General features: G+C 46.0%; 1 protein-coding gene and 1 pseudogene across 2 annotated transcripts in view; one reads left to right on the top strand and one right to left on the bottom strand.

Moving 5' to 3' along the window:
* Positions 1–20,450, top strand: part of ELOVL5 (ELOVL fatty acid elongase 5) — a 69,943-nt gene that overhangs the window by 8,405 nt on the left and 41,088 nt on the right. The window lies entirely within an intron of this gene.
* LOC132527916 (large ribosomal subunit protein eL22-like) lies at positions 462–1,498 on the bottom strand (annotated as a pseudogene).

Genomic DNA, 20,450 nt, shown 5'->3' with positions numbered 1-20,450 from the left:
CAGGTCGGAGCTTCTACAAATACCCCCTTAAAGACAGTGTTTCAGGACTTCGTGAACCCAGGAGAATGCTGTATGTACTGGGCTTGTTATGGCAGATCCTTTTTGTTTTATTTGCAAGGCACGGTAGATTTGGAAGAGGCTCAGCGACCCAGAGGAAGGTGGCTGCGAGTGCAGAGTGAGGTGGGTGCTCTACGTTGAGCCCTGGTACAGAGCTCCATGCTTGAGTTTACCATCTTTTAGGAAATGGGACTGGCATATTTTAAAGTGCTTCCCGAAATTCAAGATGTAGGTGAATAGTTGCAAAGTACTGTTGGAAAACCAATCTCAGCGGGTGATTTACTTAACCCATGGATTCAAGTATTCACCCACCCACCCAACCCACTGTCCATCTCAGACATTTCTTTTTTTTTTCCCTAAATTTTATTTAAGAATTCATATAAAATACTCCAGATAACTGAGTTTCAGTCCTCATCTTCCTCCTCTTATTCATCTTGATTAATCTAGAAGTAACGTTAACTCATAACTTTCTTTCCTGTTAGCAGCTATGCATAACCGATCACGTAGATGATTATTCTTCAAATATTTTTTGGTGAGATATTTCAAATACTTTTTGGAAAAAGGCACCTCGGAAGTTACAGTGATTTTGCTTTTGCTTCTTTCGATTGTTATAACACCTCCTCTGAGATTCCCAGCTTTTCCATGCACTTTCATTCTTTCCTGAAGGAACTGCTCAAAATTGGCAGCATCCATGATTCCATCTTCTACAGGACGGGTACAGTCAAGAGTAAACTTCTGGACCTGCTTTTTCTTGCCCCCCTTCGCCACAAGCTTTTTCCACGCTTGCACTTTATTTATTTATTAGTTTTAAAATTTATTTATTTAGGGCTTCCCTGGTGGCGCAGTGGTTGAGAGTCCGCCTCCCGATACAGGGGACACGGGTTTGTGCCCCGGTCCGGGAAGATCCCACATGCCGCGGAGCGGCTGGGCCCGTGAGCCATGGCCGCTGAGCCTGCGCGTCCGGGGCCTGTGCTCCGCAATGGGAGAGGCCACGACAGTGAGAGGCCCGAGTACTGCAAAAAAAAAAAAAAAAAAAAAGTAAATTTATTTATTTATTTATTTATCTTTGGCTGCGTTGGGTCTTCATTGCTGCACGCGGGCTTTCTCTAGTTGTGGTGAGCAGGGGCTACTCTTTGTTGCAGTGGCTTCTCTTGTTGCGGAGCACAGGCTCTAGGTTCATGGGCTTCAGTAGTTGTGGCATGTAGGCTCAGTAGTTGTGGCTCACGGGCTCTAGGGTGCAGGCTCAGTAGTTGTGGCACACAGGCTTAGTTGCTCTGCGGCATGTGGGAATCTCCCGGACCAGGGCTCGAACCCGTGTCCCCTGCACTGGCAGGCGGATTCTTAACCACTGTGCCACCAGGGATACCCCAACGCTTGCACTTTGAAAAGCCTTTCAGAATCTGAAAAGACCTTTCCAAGAACACAGCCTACCTCCCTTCATGTCTCAAAGAACTTCACCTAAAACTTGTATTAATTGGGTCAATTTTTCAAGCATTTAGCTTTTGACAAAAGTCACTTTTTTTTTTCTTTCCCTAACATGTCTTCCTAGTAACAACCAAAAGGGCTGCTTTAAAATCTAGCCCCAGAAATACACAATCAGCAAGTAAAAGACCTGCCAGCAATGGGCTCCATACCTCCCCCCATGGTTTTAAACCAAAAGCCTACAAACGCCTAGAAGCCTTAAAAGCCCACCCAGGCAGAAAGATGCAGGTGAGCCGACAATGTTAACAAGGGCATCCCAGCAAAGGAGGAGGGTAGGAAGACTTTCTTACAGTGACCTGGGAGGAGAACGATCTGCAGCCAGAGTGACATGAGGGCGCCGCACGGCTCCAGGTTCAGAACTTCTCATCCGCTGATTCACCTGGTTGCCCTCCAAACCTGTCTCCTGTTGGCCAGCATGGCCAGGAGCACCACCATCGCCTGTGTGCCCAGGCCGTCAGGCTGGCAGCACTGCCTGGGTCCTTCTCCTGTCAGCTGCATCCTTCCCCCGCTCCCTCCAACCGTCAAGTCACCAGGTGTCCATTCGGGCTCTGCCCTGTCCGCAGCCCACCAGTCCTTCCTAGGTGCCTGGTTTCCCCCTCCTCCTTCCTGCCTCCCTGTGTTCTGCTCCCAGCTGTGCTGTCACAGAGGTCTTGTGACAGGTTAATGGGATCATGCGCTCCACCCTAACACCTTTGTTTACTCCCTGTCAGGGCCATCCTTGATCCAGCGTCGTTTTCTGCCGGCACTTTTCACTCTGCACACACCACAGACTCACATCTCCCCAGATGTGCCTTGTAGGCTGTATTTGGATGCTTCCTCAATTGCTCCGCACCGACAGAAACACAAAAGCAAAGCAAACTAAATAACAGAAAGGGCCCTGTTCTTTGTAAGTCAAACTCATACAGCCTAGAACCTTTGATGCATTTGACTCAATTAGATGTTCCCACCCCTCCCGGCTTGTGTAACCTTGGTTATACATGACTGACTAACCTCTGTGTGCCTCAGTCTCCTCATTCAGCAAGTGAGGATGACGAGTGCTTTCCTTCTGTCCCTGCTCAGCGCCTGGCACGCTCCCCGCGTATCCTTGGAACCTGTGTACTGTCTGGCATGGAGTAGGTATCTGCCAATTACTTGCACGCATGTCTCTAAATATGTACCTTTCAAGTACGATCAGTTCTGTAACCTGTGCTTATGGCTGTGTGAAGGTGAATACGCCTCAGTAGCCTGAGAGGCCTGAGACTTCGTAACACTGCACAGATCAGGGGCCCACCTGGGGAAGTGGGCTCTGGGGCACTGGTTTCCCTGCTTAGGGTTGCTGTTCCCCCAGCCAGGCTGAGGGAGTAGAGCAAATTGCTAGACATCCCACCTGCCCAGGAGCAGAGGATGTTTTTTTAATGTCTGTGTTAAAGGACCTTGCTTATTTGCATATTACCTTGTAGAGCTTTTAGGTGGAGTAAGCCAGTGATAGAGTACACTGGTGACCCTGTGCCCGAGGAAGGAAGAGAATGAACTCTGGTGTCTAGGCTCTGAACTATTCCCTGATCAAATAATGGTAGAAACTGACACTTTTTTTTTTTTCTTTTTAATCGGAGTATAGTTGCTTTACACTGCTGTGTCAGTTTCTGCTGTACAGCAAAGTGAATCAGCCATACGTATACGTATATCCCCTCTTTTTTGGATTTCCTTTCCATTTAGGTCACCACAGAGCTCGGAGTAGAGTTCCCTGTGCTATACAAGAGGTCCTCATTAGTTATCTATTTTATACATAGTGGTGTAGACACTCTTTTTTTAACTTTATTTTGGTTGGCCGCAGCAGTGAGCCAAGGTTAAGGTAGCCCCGTGTAGCTTGGACTGAGTCTGTCTGCATCAGTAACCACGTGGTCATCAATTCATTGACCATCCACACTTATTCACCGTAGAGGAGTTCTGTGTGCTGCCCTCTGCTCGGGTGCATGAATCCCGCAGAGACACATAACAGTACACCTACTGACAAATAGATTATAATCCAGTAGAAGAGGTGAGGTATGTACTTGATGCAACAGATAATTATTGGTGCTGTGGATATGGCTGTGTGTGTTGCAATTAAATTTGAGTGCAGGCGACAGGGATTCCAAAATAGTAATGGTTCCAATAATGGCATCTCAAAACAAGGTATTGTATTTCCCATAAAGGGCTGGAGAAAGGTACAGGTATGACCCAACTGTAGGCTCCTAGCTCACTGTGTGTAAGGCTTAGAGGCAGCAGGATGGAGGAAGAGACAGAGGCAGAAAGGACAGAGGATTCATTCGTGCTTTCTCTTAGGGAAGTTCCCAGAAACTGCCCCTAGACAATCTTGCTTATGTCTGCTTGGCCAGAACTTTAAACGTGCAGCCACATGACGCTGCAAGGCAGACCGGGAAATCTCATCTTGATTCTGGGTGGCTGTGAGCAGGTCCTTCTGCTCTATCCAGAATTTGGGTGACCACCCCCAGTCTGTACCTAGGGTGGTGGATGAGGTTGACTGACGGTGCTGCCCGTGTGGAAGTTGCAGCCTGGAGGATCCTGACGGGGAACAGATACGACTACCACGGTGATGAGAACGGAGAGCGTAGTGTGGGGTGCTATGGGCGCAGACGGGAAGGACGCGTAAATCAGACCGGGAGGGCCGGGGAAGGGTGCCTGGAGAACAGGCAGACATCTGCCTGGTGGAAAGAGGAAGTAGGCATTCAGGCAAAGGCACCGAGGCGAGGAAGCAGGTAGCACGTGAAGAACTGATAGGAAAATCGAAGGAGGAAGCAGGGGTCTGGGGCCACCCTGAGGAGTTTGGACATTTTCCTAAGAGCCTTTAACTGGTTTTGAGGTGAGTAACCTAGAAAGATGCTTTTTGGGGAGTGGGGAGCAATGCAAGGCTGGAGGCAGGGACCCTCTATCGGGAGGGAGTGCACTAATCCAGTTGACGTGATGGTGACCTTGATTGGACAGTGACTTTGGGGGTTGAGAGAAAAATGGATACAAACCCCCCCAGTTCGTAGAACTGGGAACGGATTTAGACTAATTTGGGCTGCTTTTCACTTGACAGATGATGAAAGCAAGGCTGTCAAGTGGCATGCCCGGGCCACACAGCTGGCTCAGGGTCATCCCTCTGCCTGAACCCTTTGTGTCACTGCTGAATGGCCAACTGGCGCAACAGGGCTTTGTGGGCATTCAGAGAAGGCAGAGAGAGGGCAGGTGGCGTGTGAACTGGAGCGCGGCGTGTGTGTGGCTGTGGAGCAGAAGCTGGTGTGTTGGGTGCTCCGGGTTCTGCAGGCTGAGGACAGCGCTAGGGTACTTCAGGGAAGTAGTGTGAGATAATCCTGCAGGAGTGTTTCGAAATCATGGAAGGCTTTAATAGCAGATTAAGTGGTTTAGGCTCAATTCTTTTTTTTTTTTTTTTTTTTTTTTTTTTTTTTTTTTTGCGGCATGCGGGCATTTTGTGGCCTCTTCCGTTGCGGAGCACAGGCTCCGGATGCTCAGGCTCAGCAGCCATGGCTCACGGGCCCAGCCGCTCCACAGCATGTGGGATCCTCCTGGACCGGGGCTCGAACCCGTGTTCCCTGCATCGGCAGGCGGACTCTCAACCACTGCGCCACCAGGGAAGCCCTAGGCTCAATTCTTTGAGCAGCGGGAGCCAGTTAACAGTTGGTATCAAAGGACTAACACAAGCTTGACAGCCAAGTCTGTGTTTAACCTTTGCCCCTCCCAGTGCCTTGTATCAGGCGCTTATGGTCAGCAGAATAAGGGCCCCCAGAGATGTCCGTGTCCTAATCCCCAGCACCCATGAATACGTGGGGTTATAGGCAGAGCAGCATTAAGGTTGCAGACGGAATTAAGGTTGCTAATCAGCTGACTGGAGCAGGGAGGGTCCTAGGTTATCCAGGTGGGCTCAGGGTAACCCCCAGGGTCCTTAAGTATGGAACAGGGAGGCGGGAGAGAAGTAGAAGGGTGGGGTGTGAGGAGACCTGGCCCAGTGTTGCTAGCCTTGAGATGGAGGAGGGGACTGTGAATGGAGTGATACAGGCAGTCCCTAGAAGCCGGAAAAGGCGAAGAAAAGGATTCTCCCATAGAGCCTCCAAAAAGGAACGCAGCCCTGCCCACACCTTGGTTTTAGCCCATTGAGACCCGTTTTGGACTTCTGACCCCTAAGATGCATTTGTGGTGTTTCAAGCCACTAAGTTTGTGGTCCTTGGTTATCTGATACAGCGGTCAGAACTTGTTTGCTGAGTGAATGAGTTGTGCTTTAAGAGATCAATGTGACAGATTCATGCATTAGGTGGACTGGATGAGGGGAGGTTCTGGAGGCCAGGGAGTTCATAGAAGATGGTTCTGGCAAAGAGGTGACGAGGCTGAGGCAGGCCGCGGTGGGGGAGTGGGTGACTGGACTCGCAGGGCCTGTGAACAAGCCTGAAGCCCTGGCTGGCCTGGGATCCACTCTTGGTGGGGGGGTGGAGTGTGCTTTCAGGCTGGGTTCCTGGGAAGGTGATTGGGCAGGAAATCACCTGGAGTGAGTCAGGAGGAAGGGAGGCTTGGCTTGTTGGGTTTAAGGTTCAGAAGCACCTCATGTATGTAGGTGGAGAGAGCAGATGGAAACTGGCCCTTGAGCGTGGAGTTGGGGATACAGGATTGGGTGTCATTGGTCATGATTCATCTGTACCCTGTCTTTAAATTTTTCTGGTGAAGAGACTCAGCAGCCCTTTTGAAGAATCCAGTATGTCACATTCCTTAAAATTAAGAAGTTTTTCTTAGTGTTTTTTGCCTAAATTTTTTTTGCGGCCATTTGAATTCTGTGACTCTTTTCTCCCCCCCCATTTATTTATTCATTCATTCATTCATTCATTCATTTATTTTTGGCTGCGTTGGGTCTTTGTTGCTGTGTGCGGGCTTTCCCTAGTTGCTGCGAGTGGCGGCTACTCTTCATTGTGGGCTTCTCGTTGAGGTGGCTTCTCTTGTTGCGGAGCACGGGCTCCAGAGCGCAGGCTCAGTAGTTGCGGCTCACGGGCTTAGTTACTCTGCAGCATGTGGGATCTTCCCAGACCAGGGCTCGAACCTGTGTCCCCTGCATTGGCTGGAGGATTCTTAACCACTGCACCACCAGGGAAGTACAATTGTGTGAATCTTTAAAAAATTTTTTACTAAATAAAAATAAGTTAATACTAAATACTTGTTTTAAAAAAAAAAAATAACATCATCCATGACCCTTCCTTGCATATTTCACCCTGTGCTGCAGGTCATCTTCCCAGAAGCCTCTCTGGCTCCGGTTGGTCTATCACCCAGCTTACCTACCCACCCCCAACCTGCCCCCGGGTCCTGGCCCTATCAGATCTCACCCACTGAACTGGGGAGGATAGAGCCCTAAACAAAACTTGGCTTGTGTTGGAAAAAGGGAAATGGATGGTACTTGCTAGAACATTTCCACATCTGTTTTTTAAAAATATAAATTTGCCACTGAACTATATATATACTTATTTTAGACTTGGTTACTGAAAGTCCTGAAAGTTCTTGGTTTTTGAATTCCTTTGTTCTTCATAATGCACTTGGTTGTAATGATTGAAGTTACAACCTGTTTCCTGAGAAATGGGAGAGGGACCATTTCCGAGGAGCTGTGTGGAGTGTATTGACATTAGAGGTGTTTTACTGTGGCACCGCATTGCCTTCCTACCTGTCTGTTGCTGCCGTCTTAGCACTCTGATCATTGTCCTTCTACTTGGTGGCAGTGTATCGAGTAATATAAGTTTAAAAGTTTTCAGTGAAGATTGTACTGAATATAAGTAAAAAAAAAGCCTTTGAAGATGAGTTATGACTAACAATGATGTCCATAAACCACACATGAAAATCAGTTTAATTTCAATGAGTTACTTACATTTCATTCTCCAGAAAAAATAAGATTAACACGAGATGTCATTCGTTCTAAGTTAACCAACTAAACTTTCTGCTCTCCCTTCCCTTTGCTCTTTGATTTGATTAAATAAGATTTGTGGGTGCTACCTGGTGAGTTGTCTTTCGCATCAATTGGTATCCCTGTAAGACAAAGGCCCCACAGTATCCGGCAACCAAGTGCAGCAGGGTTAAGCCGTGTTGAGCAGGAGGTGGGGGAGGAGGTGTTGGTCTGGACCCCAGTGCCCATTATTGACATTTCAACTGTGCTGTCCCCAGGAAACAGTCATGATTTTTTTCTTTCTTGAAATCAAGTTGTTTCCCCTAATGAGACAGTCCGCTTGGCGTACAGGCATTTCTCTGTAATGTTTTCCAAACTAAGAAAGCAAATAGAGAAAACATTTTGTAGAGAGAAGCCTGCAGATAACTGCACTGTGGCCGTGACCTAAAGTGAACACCCTGAGCTCTTGTTTAAAGCACTGGGTTTCTTCACAACGGATGGGAGGACATAATACACCTTTATAGCAAGTGAGTGTTAAGCTTCACACAGGATTTGTTCTCCCCTTGACACTGCTCTCTGTCAAAGGAATAAATGATGGGGGGTCATGCTTGGAGCTCTGAAATGTCACCTTCAGGTTCTTATTTTGGAGAAGGGAGTGTCCTGTAATTTTCTCCCTCTTATTCATATTCATTCTGTCTGTCTCTGCTGACCTGCTTTTCTTCCTCCAGTGGGGACTCTGCTTTCCTGTTGGTAATTATATTTCTGTGTGATGTCAGGGACATACCTGCCACTGACACCCCATTTAGAGGGAGAAGGAGGTGAGCCCCTGACCGGGCAGATGTGCTCCCCTGAGGAGGCTGCACTTTTAAGTTTGGGGAAACCTCCTGCCTGACGCTCTGTTGGACTCATTAGCAACATGAATCAGAGAACGGAGGACCCAGTGACAATTGGACAACTGAGGCGATAGTTAAATGGAAAGTGTGTTGTTTTAAAAGATGTTTTGTAGTGGCCGGAAAATGAATTTTTGACTGATTCTGAGCTCTCTCTCTCTCTTTCTCTCATATGTATGTGTGTGTATGTATATGTATATGTACATAAGCACTTCAGCATCTGTGTACTGGCTGGTGAGTTAATAACATTTTAGCTGCAGTACTACCTAATGTGACTTAGCCACAGGATACTTAGGTCTTATTACTTATGACTTAAAGTTTTAGGTTTTGGTGAATAAGAGTTTCCACGAGGAGTATCTTCATTTGAAAGGGAAGTATCATGCTAAAGAAACGTTCAGAGGTTTTAGCCCACATACTAATGTGAAAATCAGCTCATCCTGCTGTATATAATTTGAGTTACTGGGAAACCGGTAAGAATGTAATTATTTCACAGAGTGCTTTAAATTAAAATATATTCATTGTACGTTTTATTCATTACTGCTAGCTGGCTCTTTTTGAGGTATATTTGGGAATTTTGCCTTTAAGTTGAGAAGCTAAATTAATGTCTTTTTAGAGATAAAACCTTACAGAGGGGAAAAAATTCTGTATGCAGTTTTTAATACAGCAACTCTCAGAGTTTTTGGTCTTAGGACCTGCCCTTCTAAAAATTACTGAGAACCTCAGAGCTTTTGTTTATGTGGGTTATATCTGTTGGTATTTATTCTATTAGAAATTGATTTTAAATTATTTTTAAATAATTTTAAATAGTAATACATCTAAAAGTAATAATTAGCGCATTACATGGTAACATTGTCTATATTTTTATGAAAAATATTCTTTTCCAAACAAAAAGAAATGAGTGAAACCAGACATTTGACTGTTTTTGCCCATCACTTTGGTATCTGGCTTAATGAAAGACAGCTGGATCCTCTTCTCTGCTTCTGCATTCAATCTTTTGAGATATCACACATTATGTAGCCTCTGGGTTCACTTAACAGTGAAGAGAGAGTTGAGATTGAAAAAGTAATCTCTTAGCAACATTACAAAAATAGTTTTGATCTTATAGAACCCCTGAAAAGGACCCAAGGACCTTCAGGTGTCTGGCCTACACTTTGAGAACCCCTGTTCTAACTAGAGCCTATTGTATTTTTAAATAAGGACCAACCTTCTACTTGGCTATGAAAACATCCTTCATGGGGGTGGGTGGTGGTGTCTTATTTCATCAGCTATTGCCTCCTGAGTCCTTCTGCCTGAATAAATTTCTTGATTTATGTCACAGGAGGATCTCTGAATGTCACCTTTGTACGTGAACTTCATCAGGTGGACTGGTTTTGGTCATTTTATCAAATAAATGTATCTGTAGGTCTGTAAGTACCATACTTCGGTAGGATAATATTTAAAAGTAAATTTATGTCATCTGAATATGCTGGTTGCTTGCATAGGTGCTCTACTGGAGGACTGTAGTGTTCAGGGTTTTTTGTTGGTTTTTTTAAAAATTATTTTATTTTATTTTATTTATTTGGGCTGTGTTGGGTCTTTGTTGCTGCACGCGGGCTTTCTCTAGTTAGGGCGAGCGGGGGCTACTCTTCCCTGTGGTGCGCGAGCTTCTCACTGCAGTGGCTTCTCCTGTTGCGGAGCACGGGCTCTCGGCACGCGGGCTTCAGTAGTTGTGGCTCGCGGGCTCTAGAGCGCAGGCTCAGTAGTTGTGGTTCACGGGCTTAGTTGCTCCGTGGCATGTGGGATCTTCCCAGACCAGGGCTCGAACCCCCATCCCCTGCATTGGCAGGTGGATTCTTAACCACTGCGCCACCAGGGAAGCCCTAGTGGTCAGTTTGTAAAATAAAAATCCAGAGCAGAAAGGAGTTAATCAAGAGTAAGGTCTCAGTGTGGTGTAAACACCTTTTTCAAAATTTTTATTTATTTATGTATGCATGCATGCATGCATGTATGTATGAATGCATGCATGCCACGGCATACAGGAATCTTAGTTCCCCGACCAGGGATCGAACCTGCACCCCCTGCAGTAGACCATGGAGTCTTAACCACTGGACCGCCAGGGAAATCCCGTAAATACCTTTTTAGATGTTCGAGATGATCATTTCTTCCCCCACCATTCTCTTTGCCATCTATACATTATTGTATTGGGGCGTTCAGATTGGCTGTCTTTTGGAACAGTTTAAAAATAGCTAACTTCCTTTTTGTTCATGCCTGTTTGATAGATACTACTTAACTTTCTTTTTAGTTACTGCTGATTTTGGACAGCGCTTTTGCTTTAATCAAAATTTCCTGCATCGCGTCCCCACATCACCTTGTTCTCTTTAACCATTTAACCTTTATATTCTTGTGTTACACAAAGGTTCTTCTGGCGTTTTTTGTATGTCTGATCATGTAGAGTTCTGCTCTGGGGACTCGTCAACCCGGCATCTGCCTCCCCTTTCCTTTACTGGAGGGACTTTTTTCAGGATGTTTATAACCTCAGGTTCTGTGATGTCTGAATGAGGCGCCAGTGCACACTGAGCTGCTCGCTTCCAGATGCTGAGGTGTCTCTCTGGGATATATTTTGCACTGTCCAGTATAGTAGTCACCAGTCACAGAGCACTTGCAGTGTGGCTAATGCAAGTGAGGAACTGAGGTTTTTCATTTACTTTTACTTAATTTACATTTAAATAGCCATGTGTGGCTCAGGTCTCTCTAGACCATGCAGCTCCCAGGGTGTCTGACAGCTTCCTTTTACTGACTCATGCCCGGCTCAGTCTTGACCTCAGAGTCTCTTGCAGGTTCGTCTATTCATTTTTATAAGTTTTGTGTATATTTTATCTGTCAATTTTAGAAGTAGCACATAGGTTTCAGCATCTGTAGACTGCCTTACTGCCGGAAACAGAACTAGAGGGAATATTGGAGCTAAAAAAGTGAAGGCTGATGTTGGCTGCTTTTTATGAGATCTTGAGGTGGTTCTAGGTGAGATTCAAGGGTAAATAGGGTTAAGGGGAAAGATTTTAGGTTGGGGAGACTTGAACAGATTTGTCAGCTGATAAAAGGATCCTACAGAGAGAGGAAATTGAAGGTAAAGGGGGAAGTGGAGTTGAACAGTCAGTTCTTGAAGGAGGCAGGAAAGTAGGAGATGCTAAGCCTCCCTTTATGAATTGGGAGGGGAAAGAGTAGGTTGTTTTTCGGGTTTTTTTTTAAGTATTTGATTTTTTTTTTTTCCAAGCAAAAGTCTACGAAATCAACCTTTTTTTTTTTTTTTTTTTTTTTTTTGTGGCCGTGCAGCACGCGGCATCTTAGTTCCCCAGCCAGGGATCAAACCTATGCCTGCTGCAGTAGAAGCGTGGACCATCAGGGAAGTCCCTGAAATTAACCATTTTGAAGTGGACAGTTCAGTGCATGTAGTTCACCCACAGTGTGGTGCTCCAGCCACCTGTGTCTAATCTTGAAACATTTTCATCCCCCACAGGAGACCCTGTGCCCATCAGCCGTTCTCTGCCCGCCCTTTCCCTGCAGCCTCTGGGCAACACTAATCTTTCTATCTTTATGGATTTGTTTATTCTGCATATTTCATATAAACAGAATCATACCGTATGTCGCCCTTTGTGTCTGGCTTCTTGGCATAATGTTTGGAGTTTCATCCACTTGTAGCATGTAACAAGCACCTTGACATTTGAAGGCGAGGGAGTTTCCGGGAATTCATATTGACAGCCTGAATCTCAGCAGAACGAGTCAGTTCGGCCAGTTGGATTTACCGAGGATTAAGGCTCCACAGGGGCAGATGTGGCGTCAAGAGTATTTGTGGGATGACCGACTGAGGTCCACGCTGAGGGGAAACACACCCCAGGAGCCAGCGCTGGGGGGGATGGACATCGAAGTTCTAGATCAGGTGATGGTAATCGCCACAGCGAATTGGCTGCCAGTGGGGGCAGGCGGGGGAGGACCCTCCTTTAAGAGGGGGAGGAATGTCCTATTTCCGAGTGGGGTAAATTTGGGGCCCTGAGTTAGAGCCTATCTGCAGCGGAGGGAGCCTCTTCTGCCTGCAGATCAGGGGGCACTGTGCCGCCTGCTGCATGAACCGACCAACCGCACGTCCGAGGCAGGTGAGGTGGAAGCTGTGTCCTCCTGCCCCGCTGGGTGGCAAGGCAGCCCTGCTGCGCTGGGGACTTCCTCAGAAGCGGGGGCGGTGTGGGGTGGGGCGTGGGAAGCAGCCCCAGCCTTTCTTGCTGCTTCCTTTGATGAAAGTCATAAAGGGAGTCAGCCCCACTGGTTGGTGCCGGGAGCAGTGATGGAGGCAGCAGCGTTGCTGGCAAGGCTGCCCGGGGCCCCGGCTGTTTTCACCCACTGCTTGTGGAATAAAGGTCAGAGGACTTTCAAGGTCTTCCCCATCTTGTCCCCAGTCTGCTCTCCAGCCTCTTGACCCTGCAGCACTCATCCCCCAGATATGCAGTGGGCACCCCCGTGTGCCCAGCACCGAGCTGATGGTCCATGTGAAGCAGACACACACAGCCCTTGTCCTCGAGGACTTAGGTCCTCAGTGTTCGTTCATATCTGGGCTGTGATTAGAGTGTAAACAGAGGGACCTCACCAAACCTGGGGCTTTGGGGAAGAGGAGTCAGGGAGGGTTTGTCTGAGCGAAGGACCTTTATGCAGAGGTGAGGTCAGAGGGACCTTTATGCAGGAGGCTGAGGGAGCTTTCCCTGCACAGGACGTGCCTGCAGAAAGGAGAAGGTGGAGGGAGGTGGGTGTGGTCGGGGCAGTGGGCACGAGGGGAGGGCAGTCTTGGGCTGGAAGCAGGTGTGAGCCGGTGATGGAGGGGCTCTAAGCAAATGAGGGATTGTAGGTCGTATCCAGAGAACAAGGGACACATTGTTGAAAGGCTTCAGGCAGGAGTGGGCCTGCAGATTTTGGTGGCTCTGGTGCAGTGTGTGGGGATGGATGGGAGGGGACAGGGCTGGGTGCTCGGGACTCGCCAGCTGGGAGTCCACATGGAAGAACACGGCCTGGGCTAGTGGTGCGGACGGGAGAGGTGGGTGTATATAAGGTACTAGGGGAGAGCATCGGCATGCCCAGAGATGGTGTTGTTGCCCAGGTGCGCTGCCCCCTGCCTGCCGTAGCCTTCCACGCTTCCACGCCTCCTTTCAGGCTGTGCTTCAGCTTGAAACACTCATCAGCATTCTGCCTCCTAGGCCTTCCACCTGGTAAAAACCCTTACTAACCTGGCCCCATGCCACTTGTGCGAAGTCTGTCCTGATCCGCTGCTCGGAATAAATTCATTTAACATTTATGGAGCGTTCACATGTTTTAATGTGTTTTAAATCATTGCCGACACTTTTCTGGTGAAGGCGGCATCATATCACATGCCAGTCAGTCATGTGACCGCTTCATTCTTCCCAAAGTGTGGCGGCCCCCTTCCCCCTCTGCTCCTTGGATGCTGTCCTTCATTTGGAATACACTTCCCAAATCCCTTGGCCTACCCATACCTACTGCTCTTTTAAGGGTTGGTCCAAGCCCCACTCCTCTGGGGAGTCTCTCTGGGCATCCCAGCCCCAGATCTCTCCCTCCTCCCCACAGTGCTCAGTGCTTTGGTGCTTCTTGTCTTTTACTGGGTGTTCTTGTGGTATTAACTTTCTATGTGTGTGTGATTCCAGATAAGTTAGACAGTTGTGGACTGTTTCCTGTCCCCTCCATCAAGAAGAGCGCTTGTGCGTAGTTGGCACACATACGTATCTGTAGCGGGCTTATAACCACCCTAAATTCCTGTAAGTGATAGATAAGATATGGGTACTGAAATGGATAGATGTGACACTTGGATGTAAGTATCATATGCTGGTTTATGACACAGTAATGGGTATCTTAACCTAGAATTTGTTTTGGATTGAAGAGTAAATACCCACATGATTCTCCTCTGCTGTAGCTTTCCATACATTGTTTTGTTCTTGGACAGGACATCCAACCCCAAGGAGGTTGGTGGGTGGTAAATAGAGTGCGAAGCAAATGGCATTTTGGAGGATGAGCTGAGCACTGACCTTCCTGATGGAACTTAACCCCAGGATGGGATCCTCACCTTGGAACTGGGCCTAGGGGCGGGGCAGAGTCAGGAGACCCAGCGACCTTTGGCACAGTGCCTTTCTACCTTTTTCAGGCTGTATGGGAACGGGGTTATCAGCGTCCAAAAAAAGTCCTTGGCCTCAGGTTAATCTGTACTCCCAGCTGTTGGGTGAGGGGAGGTGCTTATTTATGCAATATCCCCACAGGCCCTCTCTGGTGTTTGTACTCTCTGAAAGTTCTATGTCAAACCTCAAGCTAATGCTTCTCCTTATTTTATGATAGCCCATTCCTCAACTTTCTGTCTTGGTTTAAGACTAGATCGTTATCCCAAACTCATTGCCATGGGTCTCTTTATTTTTTTAATCTTTTAACTATATATCCATGTTCTAAAAAAAAATTGTGTATTTTAAATCACATCAGTTGATGTAATACCTAGAGATAGAGATAGATCCATACTGATTTAATTATATGCTGCATATCCATATTTTAAAGGGATTTGGGAGCTCATTTCATTACTCATCCTGGCTCTAGAAACTGACCAGTGCTCTACGTGGTGGACACATTTCTCGTTCCGTATCATGTTGTCCTCCAGGGCACTTAAACCAGAAGTTTCCACTTGAGATTCTTTTCAGCTTATAGCCTCACTGAAATTACATTATCACCATTATTTGCTTTTCTGTCATTTCTAAGCAGGCTTGCCACCTGAGATTTAATATGACTTCATTGATGCTGTGAGCAGGACACCAACCTTCTTTCGGACTCATTTGAATGGGGAAGAAAAACCAAATCAAGTGTATGTCCCATAAACATTGTAGCCAGTAGTAACCATGGGTCCAGTGACATTCTGTTTTGTACACCATTGTCTTGGTGTTAGGATGCCTTGGGCATAAATCGTTCCTTACAAAACCTTAGATTGTTACTTAGAACCCAGTAGTGTGTTATAGGTATTTGTAGGTGGCCAGTTGGATGTACTTTCATTTTTCCTAGCAGAGTTAAACTTAGTCAGATTTTACCATGAGAGGCAGCTAAGAGCTTAGTTTGTTTGAACCCCCGAACCAAGTACAGGCTCTGTCATCGTGTGCAGTACCTTCTAGTATGCGAGCCTCCATTTCCTTCTCTGTAAAGTAGGGAAAAGACCCTTTACAAGGTTACTGAGAAGATTGAATTAAGTGGTGCACGTGAGGGTGCCCGGAGTGATACTTAGCACACACTGAGCGTTCAGTGTTAGTTACTATTCAGATAATCATCATTGTGTTTTCGGTTTTTAATGATCTTACCACCCTGAAGCCAGGGATTCTCTAAAGGAAGAATATTATGATTTCATAACGAAGTCTTCTTAACTCATTAATGAGGCATTACAGTCTGTAATGATCTGAGATTTGTTTGATGCTGGGATAAATTGGGCCAGAGTTAATGCCATTTCATCCTGTTAGACTTTGTATAGCTTATCTCATTGCCTGCCTGACATTTTGCTGATCAAAATTTCCTTTCCCCCGATGGTGGACCACTTGTCGTTATGAGGATTTTTATGATCCAAGTAGCAGTTGGTTGATTCTAAATCGAAGCTTTGGGTTCAACCTTTTTTGTTCTGGATGCAGGTGACTGAGCTGAAAAGTGCAGGCGAGAGGACACCTTGGGGTTTCTCATTTGTATCCTGTGAAATGCATATGAACTTTCTCTGTGAACAAGTCAAAATATTTTTCTAACTGCTCACTCAGTGCCTCCACATGGGATTGGAAAAACCAAGCTGTTTTATGCTGCTTTATTGATAGTAATGCTAATGACATAAACTGGATTCGGCTGACTTGGCTGCTGCAGAGCAAACAATGCCCTGTCTTCTGCAAAATGTTACGTACACAGTTAAAAACCACCTGGAAGCATCATCTTAATTCAAGTTCTTAAATACAGAAAACATTTGGCTTTTTAAAAGCTAGTTTTATGAGCCTCTGTTACTAGAACCGGATTTACTGTTGCTTTGCGGGGCTCCTTCCTTTGTGGTTGGGTTTGTAGAGTCCACTTTTTAAAAAACAGTCCATGGGCTTCCCTGGTGGCGCAGTGGTTGAGAGTCCGCCTGCCGATGCAGGGGACACGGGTTCGTGCCCCGGTCCGGGAAGATCTCACATGCCGCGGAGCCTGCGCGTCCGGATCCTGTGCTCCGCAACGGGAGAGGCCACAACGGTGAGAGGCCCGTGTACTGCAAAAAAAAAAAAAAAAAAAAAGCTTGGACTGTGCTTTTTAAATGCCTGCTGTCCTCAAGGATCACTACTGTGTATGTAAGACGAATGCTTCTCTTAGAGGTTTAAAAATTGGTAACTAGACTGAGTTCCTGGGTTTGAGGGGGGATCTTTGTGGAATGCAGACAATTCCATTTACTAATAACCTGAGAGAAGGAAAAACTCTTAACATAAGTGACCAATTAAATTGCAGCTTATATTCACAAATCAATTCCTAAGTAGAGGATACACAGAATTTATTATTCATTTTTCTTTTATGACCATTAGCCAGAAATGACTCTTTATACATTTATTCAATGTTTATTCAGCTGTTGGGCTTTCTGTGTGATTTATATTTCTAATATATACATAGAGCATTTTGTATTAGACTAAAAAATAAAATCTCTTTTTCCTTCATGACATTACCCAGTCCTGGCCAGGGTGCAGTTTATATAGGCTGTTCACATAGTCCCTGCTGGTAGGAATGTTAATAGGTGAAAATGTTTTGGAAAGAAATTTTGCCATATATATTATATGAAGACCCTTAGACATGATTGGCCAATTTCTGGGAATCTCATTCAAGGAAGTAATTTAATATACAGCTAAAGTTTTACGTGCAGAGATGGCCATCACAATATTATTTAAGAGTAGTAAAAACTTGGACGTCCCTGGTGGCGCAGTGGTTAACAATCCGCCTGCCAGTGCAGGTGACACAGGTTCAAGCCCTGGTCTGGGAAGATCCCACATGCGGAGGAGCAACTAACCCCGAGTGCCACAACTACTAAACCTGCGCTCTAGAACCCGCAAGCCACAACTACTGAGCCTGCGTGCTGCAACTACTGAAGCCCGCACACCTAGAGCCCATGGTCCGCAACAAGAGAAGCCACCACAGTGAGAAGCCCGCGCACCGCAACAAAGAGTAGCCCCCGCTCGCCGCAACTAGAGAAAGCCAGTGTGCAACAACGAAGCCCCAGCGTGGCCAAAAATAAATAAATAAATAAATTTATTAAAAAGAATAGTAAAAACTTGGAAACAGACTAAATGACTAATAATGGGGGGATAATTAAAGCATTTATATAAATATTGCTCCAAAACTCAGACTAGGTTCATGAAGATAGTAATTGCTGCAGTGTTGAAATGCAAGATTATACAAGTATATGCTTTTTAAAAGCATATAGAATAGTGGAATATATTTTATTTATATATTTATTATATAATATTAGCATAGCTCTGTGCTAAATGCTGTACACGAACCACTTCATCTGAGTACATAGGTATTATTTTTACTCCCATTTGAAGGGAATATTTCAGGTGAGGCAACTGAGGCTTTCAGAGGTTAACTTGCCCAAGATCACTCTGCTTGTAAATGGCAGGAGGAGGGACATGGATTCTACCACACTCTCAGAGGCTTTTTGTTTTTACCTTAAAATGAAACCAAAAAAAAAAACCTCTTCTATTTTTTTGAGTTCCTGCAATAAACATCCCTTTTTTATTTTCAGTGTAACATAGAAACTAGAGTGCAGTGGTTAAAAGAGCAGGCTGTGGAGTCACTCTGCCTGCTACGGGCATGACCTTGGATAAAGGACTTAGCTGCTCTCTGCCTCAGTGTGCTCACCTGTGAAAAGGGGACGTGTGAAAGGGCTGGCGTGAGGGTCAAGTGAGATCATCCTTGTAAATTCATAGCAGAAAGACTGGCGCGTAGTGAGGACTGAGTGTTAGTTGCTCTTGCTATCATCATGATGCTCTTCAAAGAAAAGGACTTGAAAATAAGAAAAATCATTTGAAATGGTGGCCTGCGCTGTCCTAAGTGGTTTTCAGATTCTCGCAGAGATGTTTGATGGGAGGGTGACTTCGGAAAGCTTTTTTGTGGCAGTCATTAGCAGACCATTTAGTGAAGGGAAATAGCAATTTGCTAAATAATTCAACCCCCTGAAGTGTGTAATTCATGTTGGAGTGTAGCTGGCTTAGTGTTTTCTTAGGACAAGAAGAGCATAAATCCCTAAACAAATGCGTGGCTTAGGTCCTAGCTTAAGCTTGAACTTCTTATACTTAACATTACTCACTCAGTGCACAGTTCATCTTGCAGATTTTTCCCTATAAGGGAACACATCACTACACTGAATGTTCACTAATTTGCACTCCAGTAATTCACAACACATGGCCTGCCTGTTGACTCAGCAGGCACGATGCGTCTATGCTGAACAGAATCGGTGGCCAGGCAGTACATTTCTAGATGGTCAGAACCTTCCCTATTCCCTTCTTCCTTCCTACTTGTCCCTGTGCTCCGTGACTCATAGGATAGCACTGCGTGCAGGGTGCAGAGTCAGAACCAGAATTGGGGCTTCCTCCTCTCACTCCCCTCGCCTTCCTGCCACCCCTCCTGTGGCCCCTGGTTCCCTCCCCTGCCGTGGCCTCACGGTGTCCTCCATCTCCTGTGTGGACTATTGTGGCAGTCTTCTGACTTGACCTTGATATCACTCTCTTTCCAGCCTCCCACCCACCCTCACTCTCACCCCCCACCCCTAATCTAAAATCAACCAGTAGAGCCCTTAGCTGCTTCTCCAACATGGGTTTTCACTTTTCTCTCCCCTCCCCTTTGTCCCATCCCCCACTGGCAAGCCTTACACGTGACTGTGACCCACCGGTCCCTACGTAGAATCGGTACGTCCTTTGTCGAGGCATCTCCCTCAGCTTGCTAGTTATCCTTTCTCCCTAGTGAGACTGACTTCTCCAGAGGCAGGTGTGTGTCCTGTGGCTCTGTGTCCCAGTGCCTCCCACGGTGCGGTGACTGTGCTCCAGGATCATAAAAAGCAGCTGCCGCGAATCGAAGTGCCCCTGCATTGCCCCAAGCGTGTCATATCATCTCACAACAACCCCGTGGGGTGTAGGCATCATTACACACGTGTTTAAAGTCCAGGGAACCGGGATCTGTACAGCTTACCAAAGATCATATTACAGTGTTAAGTGTCAGAGCCCAGAGGGTAGTAGCTCACATTATACATATTACATGAAATTATTTTCGTGTAGAAATAGTGAGAATCTATACTCACAGGCAGCACTTCATTATGAGTTAAGTAGTTTAGGGCCTGTCTGGAGATCTGTCAGCTACTTATAGCTAGGGTTCTTAATTTGGGGATTGAGGGTCCTTAGGATTTGGGGGAGTTTGTCAATTTTATCCAAATTCTCTGTCATCTGGGGATAGAAAGAGGGTCATCTTCACTTTTTTTTTTTTAACCTTTGCTTTAATCGTATTTTTACAATTGGAGTGGGATCCCCAAAAGGTCCAGAACTGCTAATTTCACATTATTTCTATGCAAAATAGAATATAGAAAATAGAATTTTCCAAAGGCCAGATGACTAGTTTACAAAGTAACATCTGGAACACAACCCTTTTGTAAAGTAGAGATTATATGTTTTGATAACTTGAGGGAGTAAATGAATGAAAATGATTCACCTTAGAGACTAGGTTTTCTAAAAGTAGCAATTATGGTCATTCCCTTTCCCTCTCAAAACCACCCTTCCGTTATACACTGAACGTTTGTGTGCCCTCACCCCCCATTTCATATGCTGAAGCCTTAACTCTCTGTGTGATGATGTTTGGAGGTGAGGCCTTTGGGAAGGGTTAGATGAACCTTGACCTTGGTCTTGCCAGCCCCCAGAACTGTGAGAAATAAATGTCTGTTGTTTAAACCACCTGTCTATAGTATTCTGTTACAGCAGCCCAAGCTGACCAAGACACTCTTCCTTTCCTTCTCCAACCTGAGGGCATATATTAAATTGTTCATGTATATGAAGAAAATTATTGGGGAAAACCGTAATACATTTTAAACATGTCCCTGCTTC

The sequence above is a fragment of the Lagenorhynchus albirostris genome, chromosome 10 (assembly GCF_949774975.1).
Source record: "Lagenorhynchus albirostris chromosome 10, mLagAlb1.1, whole genome shotgun sequence".
Classification (NCBI taxonomy): Eukaryota; Metazoa; Chordata; class Mammalia; order Artiodactyla; family Delphinidae; genus Lagenorhynchus; species Lagenorhynchus albirostris.
Note: the sequence above shows the minus strand (reverse complement) of the source record. Positions and strands in the feature narration are given on the sequence as shown.